Below are 8,667 nucleotides of genomic sequence, written 5' to 3' on the forward strand. Positions count from 1 at the left end.
GAAGCACAAAATGCTGTAAATATATTATTACAGACTCTTTACCTATCACTTATGCCTTAATAATATAATTTTATTAAAAAAAAATAATTCCTCAGTGCCCTGGGTGGCTTAGTGAGTTGGGCCTCTGCTTTTGGCTCAGGTCATGATCTCAGGGTCCTAGGATGGAGTCCTGCGTCGGGCTCTCAGCTCAGTGGGGAGCCTGCTTACCCCTCTCTCTCTGCCTGCCTCTCTGTATACTTGTGATCTCTCTCTGTAAAATAAATAAATAAAATCTTAAAAAAAAAAATCCTTAATGGAAAGGTAATGTTATTGACTGAGTTTTATGAAATAACTTCATGATAATAAATTTACCATAGGAAAGATAGCCTTTATTATTTCACATTTATTTTGTTCAAATTATTGACTCTATCTCATGTCCTTACTTTTTGCCTATATTGAAAGACTGTTTTCAAATATTTTCATATAAAAGCTGCTTTTCACATTTTAATTTTTAGCATCACAAGAGGACCAAAGTCTCATTTGTTTTCTGCCTTCTAGGGTGCTTTAAACATATCCTATAAAGTCACTAATCTCAAGTTGCCCTGCTAAATACCCCTCATATGACAATATTTAGGGAATATCTGAGAGCTGCAGGAAAATAAAAATAAAAATTATCCTTTTTCATTCAGTTGCCAAGAAAGCTCAGATTTTAATGTAAAAACACTATTTCTTACATTAAAATAAATCAATATATAGGGAAATAAAAATTTCACATTAATTTACAAAGAAATTTTTAAAGCTCAAAAAAATTAAGGGTTGGCTTTACTTCTTCTGGATATTCCCTCCAGACTTCTATAGATCTTTGCTTACTTTCTTCTGATCTGATGATTTCTTCAGGAAGGAAGGAGGAAAAGAAAATAGATGTGGATAAAGATAGATGCATTATGCTTATATTTGTAGAATTTTTGGTCCTTTAAATTACTCCTCAAATTTACTTATTCAGGATTCTGTAACTAAATTTACTTTTTGATGAAGTCCCATCCCCTTGCTCAAAACAGTTTATTCATGCTTCCCAAATAGATTTGTAATTTGTCTATGCGATTTCGTGCTTATTTTGAAAAATTGGTGATAGTTGCAGATGGGATTAAGAAAGAAGAAAGAGAAGATAAGGGAAAGAGATGAAGATAAAGGAGAAAGAGGAAAATGAGAAGGAAGAGGCAAGCTGTGTCTTGTTTTATCTTTGCTTTGCAAGTCTATTCCATGTTACATGAGATGCTAAAAAAAATGTAATAATCTTAAACTTAGATCTCCCCGAAATCTGTTTTATTCTCTTTTTTTTTTTTCCTGTAATTGCATGCATCCTTCTGGGGGAAACTGCTGAACAGTTTTCAACTTACTACACTCTCCCTGTCAAAGTTTTTATGAATGCATTTTTCAACCAACTGTTTATCTATATAGGAAATATTCATTGATGATTACCTATATTTAAGCTCAAATACCTCCCTAAGGTAGCAATCTCAACACAGATGCAAATTTTATTTAAAATTTCTTCAATCCATTTTTAAGAGTTTGTATGACTATCCTAACTGATTTTTAAAATATAGCTAATGATATACTTTATAATATTTCCATTAGGAAATGTACCAAACAGCTTGGCATATTTTACATGACAATCTGGACATTTTGGAAATGTGAAATAAGTATAGTTCTCAAACAATTTATAATAACTAGAGAGTACTCTTATTATTAAGTAAGACTAAATATAGTCACTAATCCATGACACAACTTTAACATAAAGACTAATACATTGGTAGCAAATATACTGATGAATTAGCTGTTTCTTTCAGTATTTACTAAAACACACACACACACATACACAAAACTTCATTTAACACATAATTTTTCACTGCTTGCCTGAAACTGAGCTAGGTGATAAAACCAACAGAGTAAAAAACAAAATAATCTCCCTGCTTTAGAGAAGTTCATAGAGTGGTAGTGTGTACCAGGATAAATGAATTTTGGAGATTCTCATCCCATTGGTGTAGGCTACTTTATTATTTATTTTTTGTGCTTAGTGTCTCAGAATTAATCATATAAATGTCATGTATGGGACGATGTTGGTGAAACTACTGTGTGATCATTCATGACTTAGAATCTCCTGGGTTAAGTAAATATATATATATATATATATATATATATATATATTCTCATATATATATATATATATGAGACAGTGACAAGGAACTCATAAAGGTCAGATCGGAGAGAAATGAGAAAGGTCAGAAAATTTTCCAATAGCAGATTGTAGGCAAACTGACTCAGGAAGGACTGATTTCCTCTTTGCGGATCACTAGTTGGTGTCTAAAGCAAGAGAATATCCCATCTATGGTTATCAGAGGCTAATCATTGAAGCCATGGCACCAATTTGCCAACTTAACAGAGTTTGGCAGTGACAGTCATGATACTCCAGTGACAAGTGACCGAGGAGTTATTCTAACTTATCTGCAGTTTTTGTTCAATGTCTTTTCTGGAGGATCATGATATTAGAAACTTTTGACTGGAGTGATTTCCTACCTTAAAGGAATAGCGGTAGATTTTGAGAAGTTTAACCACATGATCAGTTACAACACTGCACACCTATAAGAATATTTGGCTTTAAGAAACAGAGTGTCAAGAACATTTCAGTTAAACAACTTTAAGGAATTAATAAAGTAAGAAAACATCAGAGGAAATAAAAAGTTAAGCTCTTTATGGTGTCAGAGGTGATACAAATATTAAGAAATACTATTATCTAAAATGAATAGCTCAATATTACAGGAAATGTTGAGAATACGTGAACTAAGAGAAAGAATAATCAATGATGCCATGGTATATCTGCTCTGTGTCCCGTTTTCTCCAATACCCTTTTGTTCTACTTAGCCTAGATTACATACAACTACATTCATGAATTCATTCCAATGAGTTTACCTGGAAAAGTTCCATTACCTGTTTCTAACTTTTTATATTTTGTACTTCCTTATTTATAGCACTTACCACATTTGACAATATATTGTTATATTTTGACCCAACAGAAAGATATATGTGAAAGAGGGTTGGAAAAAATACAAACAAAATAAAAAAAACTGCTTTATAATTTCTGATTAAAAATTTTCTAGTTGTGTTTCATCATGTACCTTGATTTTGCTTACCTTTGCAATGAGCTTTTAGGTCTATGTACTTTATTTTCTTGAGAGAAAATGCATTATGTAGCCCTAACAACCCAGACTTTCTCATGTATTTCAGAACAGTTTGACTGCTTCCAAGGAATCTTATCAAGAAATGCTTGGGGCACCTGGGTGGCTCAGTCGTTAAGGGTCTTTCTTCGGCTCCACTCATGATCCCAGGGTCCTAGGATTGAGTCCCACATTGGGCTCCCCACTCTGCGGGAAGCCTGCTTCTCCTTCCCCCACTCTTCCTGCTTGTGTTGCCTCTCTCGCTGTGTCTTTCTCTGTCAAATAAATTTAAATAAAATCTTTAAAAAAAGAAATGCTTAATTTTCTTCTCTCTTGTTCAAGTAGCCAGCTAATAAGCTAATGCATTCTAATGTAATCATGTAATCTAATGTCTATTATTAACAATATATCAATAGAAAAGTTAATGTGTTAGTGTGGCACCTAACATCTTAAATGCAGTCATTTTAAAAGACTTAGAGAAGTCTAGGGTTTGTTCTGTGGACGTGCTTTGTAATCACCTGTGAATGACAGAATTGGGTGAGATTTGGTAAAGAAACAGAAATAAATGGACTACTCCTCACCCCAGCTTCAACCAGTGAAGCTTAGTTTTTAATTTGATTTAATTTAGCCATGTTCATTTCAATAAAAAAAATCAGCTGTTAAAAATAGCTTGAAATCCATTGGAATAGTGATTGTAATAAAGGTAGTATCTGCCTAGCTCTGCCACTTAGAAGCTTAATGACCTTGAAATATTTATGTTTTTCTGGCCCTATGAGGATCAGATGATTTATCCTGCCTTTTTTCAGTCACATCTCATGAATAATTTCCCATTCTTTCCTAGAAAAATCTTGGTCCTGAGGTTCACCAGTTGAGGATTGAAAATTCCTATTTGCATTTCTGCATCACTGTACATGCAGTATAATCCATCAGCTGAAGAAAATTCTAAATTTTGATTATTTCCTATGGAACATCATTTTACCAAGTATAAACATGTTGCAGTTTACTTTCTGAACCCCAAGACTTATATTCTCTATGATTTCTGAGTTCAAAATTTTCCCATGAAGACACAATCTAACCAGGTTTTCAATACCACCCTTTGCAAAGTCTATTTTATTACTTATTTGACTACTTGAAGTAACATATTGGTGACTGTGTTTACAAGGATATATTTTAGAAAAGGCTTTATAAGATCTCTTTCATGGGGGGCAGAAATACAAAACAATCAGTGTCTTAAGTGGATCAAATGCTTAGTTTCACTTAGAAAATGATAAATCAAGATAGACTCATGATTTTGACATCTAGTCTGAAAGAAATTTCTATTTTATGTAAATTAGCTTTAACTTGTAAACTTAATGGCATGTACATTCTTTATGACAGTGTAATTGAATGTTTTATATCTAAGCCTAAAACCATTCCTTTCGATCTGAAATTAAATACTTAAATAACAAAGTTTATATTTAACTAAGGGGAAAATTAGCTTAACAGTATATACATATCTATATTTTGTGTTCAAGTCCGAATGAATGAAATATTCACTGCTTCGTATTCAAAATATTTTGGTATTAAATCCTATACTTAGCCCTTAGTAGTTTTTCTGAAGACTGTTGATGAGGAGGACATGGTCATGATGTGAAATGATGCTATTATGACAAGATGCTAAAGTAAATTTAATAAATGAGAATTCATTTTTATCATACTGTGACAAGAAATGGAAATATAATGAAATAATAAGTAGAAATATTATAATCCAAAGGGCTAGATATTTTTAAATATCTGCAAATATAGCAATGTTGCATGTTATATAATTTTAATAATACTGCAAAAAACAGGGGCACCTGGGTGGCTCAGTGGGTTAAGCCGCTGCCTTCGGCTCAGGTCATGATCTCGGGGTCCTAGGATCGAGCCCCGTGTCGGGCTCTCTCCTCAGCGGGTAGCCTGCTTCCCTTCCTCTCTCTGCCTGCCTTTCTGCCTAATTGTGATCTCTGTCTGTCAAATAAATAAAAATTCTTTAAAAAAATACTGCAAAAATACATTTATTTCTAATAGAAATAAGTTATGTAGCAGGTATAGCATTCTCAAATTCGGGCTCCTCACTCATACATCATTTTGTCATTGTCTTATAGCTATCCAAGCCCTTTTTCATAATAATCCTGAGCCAAATTACCTACATTGTTAAAGTGGATGCCATAGTTTCTTTTGGTAGAACTCATTGATTTCAAAGTCACATGGTCATTAATTGCCAGTAGTATCTTCTAATCCAGGTAAACTTGATCATAGTTCAAGCCATTTTTCTGTATTGTTTAAGAAGCCACTGATTCCAGTCTAGAGGCTGTGACATTATTAATTTTGTTCCATTGCTCTCAGGCTAATTAATAATCAATTTTCTTCCTCTTCCTTCTAATTTATGCCATAACAAGGACAAAACTGTCAGCTTTGTGTGTCAGATAAGTATACTGCAAATTAGAATCTTTCATGTTAACAGAAATCCTTTGTTTATGGTTTTGGTTTTCAAAATTAAAAAAAATAAGAATCATGTAGTTTAAAAATCAGTTTTAAAATGAATTATGTGGGGTGCCTGGGTGGCTCAGTGGGTTAAGGCCTCTGCCTTTGGCTTGGGTCATGATCCTGGTGTTCCGGGATCGAGCGCCACATCCGGCTCTCTGCTCAGTGGGGAGCCTCCTTCCCCCTCTCTCTCTGCCTGCCTCTCTGCCTGCTTGTGATCTCTGTCTGTCAAATGAATAAATAAAATCTTTTTTAAAAAATAATAAAATAAAATGAATTATGTAGGATATACCAAATGCCCTTTCATTTGTTATTCATAACAACTCTATTGATTGCATCTGTTAGAATTGTCCATAAACCAAAAATACATTATTGGTTTACCTTTGCATTTAATCCAGCAGGTCTAGAAAGTATAAGGGCAATTTTCTGCAAGACAGAGAAAACAAAGGCTATTTTTTTTCCTACTCACTAATTTGATAGCATTGATAATGGATTTAAGTCTAAACATGCTTAACTATACCATGTTTTCTTTAAGGCTTTAAAGACCTTATAAAGGCAAATGGCATATTAATTTCTCTTTAAAGTCTACCACTGGCATTATTGTTTAAAGCCCTATTATTGATAATATTTATAAACTATTAAATGACAAAAGTGGAAAATAATATTTTACTTTTAATTTGATTGTCTCATTCTGCTTTGATGACATAAATCCATAACTTTTATAAAAGTTAAAGTTTATAAACTTGAATAATAAAATAAACTTGAAATTTATATATTGGCAATTGGGGGAGTGAGGAGACAATATTGTACTTCCCCCTGCTGCAAAGAGATATATTAAAAACATATGCTATTTCTCTCATACCTAAGGGAATTCATTTCCACTTCAATTCTCTAATTCTTTTCAACAAATGTTTATTTATAAATGACTTCTTAAATTCAATTAATTGATGCTAAGCACAGAGTCTTTAGTTATATTTTTATCAACCCAACTACCTTAGAGACAGGTGTTACAGGACTGAATATTAACTTGAAGAGCAAACAAAGTGGGAGCACCTCAGTGGCTCAGTCATTTCAGAAACAGAGTCTGGATTTCAACTCCAATCATGTTCTGGGAGTCCTGGAATAGAGCCCCATGTAGGACTCTGTGCTCAGCGCGGAGTCTGTTTGTGGATTCTCTCTCCTTTTCCTTGTGCCCCTCCCCCTGTACCCTCTCTCTATGAAATAAATAAATCTTTTTGTTTTAATTTTTAAAGTACATTGACTTTGTATCCTGCCACGTTGCTGAATTGCTGTATGAGTTCTAGTAGTTTGGGGGTGGAGTCTTTGGGGTTTTCCATATAAAGAATCCTGTCATCTGCGAAGAGAGAGAGTTTGACTTCATCATTGCCAATTTGGATACCTTTTATTTCTCTTTGTTGTCTGATTGCTGTTGCTAGGACTTCTAATACTATGTTGAACAAGAGTGGTGAAAGTGGGCATCCTTGTCTTGTTTCTGATCTCAACAGGAAGTCTGCAAGCTTTTTCCCATTGAGGATGATATTTGCTGTGGGTCTTTCATAGATAGATTTGATGAAGTTCAAGAATATTCCCTCTATCCCTATACTTTGAAACATTTTAATCAGGAACGGATGCTGGATTTTGTCAAATGCTTTTTCTGCCTCAATTCAGAGGACCTTGTGGTTCTTCTCTCTTCTCATATTAGTTTGTTCTATCACATTGATTGATTTGCGAATGTTGAACCATCCTTATAGCCCAGGGATGAATCCCACCTAGTCATGGTGGATAATATTTTTAATGTGCTCTTGGATCCTGTTTGTTGAGAATCTTAGCATCCATATTCATCAGTGCTATTGCTTTGAAATTCTCCTTTTTGGTAGGGGTCTTTGCCTGGTTTGGGGATCAGGGTAAAGCTGGCTTCATAGAAAGAGTCTGGATGGGACTGGAAGAGATTATGCTGAGTGAAATAAGTCAAGCAGAGAGAGTCAATTATCATATGGTTTCACTTATTTGTGGAGCATAACAAATAGCATGGAGGACATGAGGAGATAGGAGAAGGGAGTTGGGGGAAATTGGAAGGGCAGGTGAACCATGAGAGACTATGGACTCTGAAAAACAATCTGAGGGGTTTGAAGGGGCGGGAGGTGGAAGGTTGGGATACCAGGTGGTGGGTATTATAGAGGGCATGGACTCCATGGAGCACTGGGTGTGGTGAAAAAATAATGAATACTATTATGTTGAAAATAAATTTTAAAAAAATCTTACAAAATAAAGTTTTAAAGTGAAAATAAAGTATATAATGGAAGAGAAATCTGTCCTATAGAATACATCTTTAAAAACTTAGTCAATCAGAAGGGAAGTTATTTATTTATTTATTTATTTATTTAGAAGGGAAGTTTTAAGAACTTCTTGCATTAACTACTATGGATATATAAAGAATGGCAACATCTAGTGGTAAGAACAGTGGTAAATAAAAACAAGGCAAACAGTGATAAATAAAAACAATGCAAAAAGTAAAAATTTATGATTTGAACAGAGTAGATATAAAAGTGGGTTGTGTATGAAAAATTTATTAAACACTTTTTTCTCGGAATATTACTTTAATCTTGCTTTCTCTCTCACTTCTCTCTCTCTCTCTTTCTCTCTCTCTCTCAGACTCTAATTCTTAGTCTGTTAGACCTTTTCACTGTATCCCAATGTTTCTGACAATCTTTTCTTGCTCTTTTTTTTGTTGGTTTTGCTCTCCATGATTCAAACTGGTTATTTCTGTTGACGTCTCTTTCATTTCACCAATCCTCTTTTCTAATGGCTCCATATACTATTCCATACTGAATTCTTAGTTGATGTGTTTATCAGTTTCACGTTTTTCTTTTCTATTATTATTATTATATAATTATTTAAATATAAAATCCAGTTCTCTGGTGAAGTTCTCCCTCTTGTGTCCTTTTGGATATACTTATCAAAAGTGCATCAAACT

Source organism: Mustela nivalis, assembly GCF_964662115.1.
Source record: "Mustela nivalis genome assembly, chromosome: 13".
Classification (NCBI taxonomy): Eukaryota; Metazoa; Chordata; class Mammalia; order Carnivora; family Mustelidae; genus Mustela; species Mustela nivalis.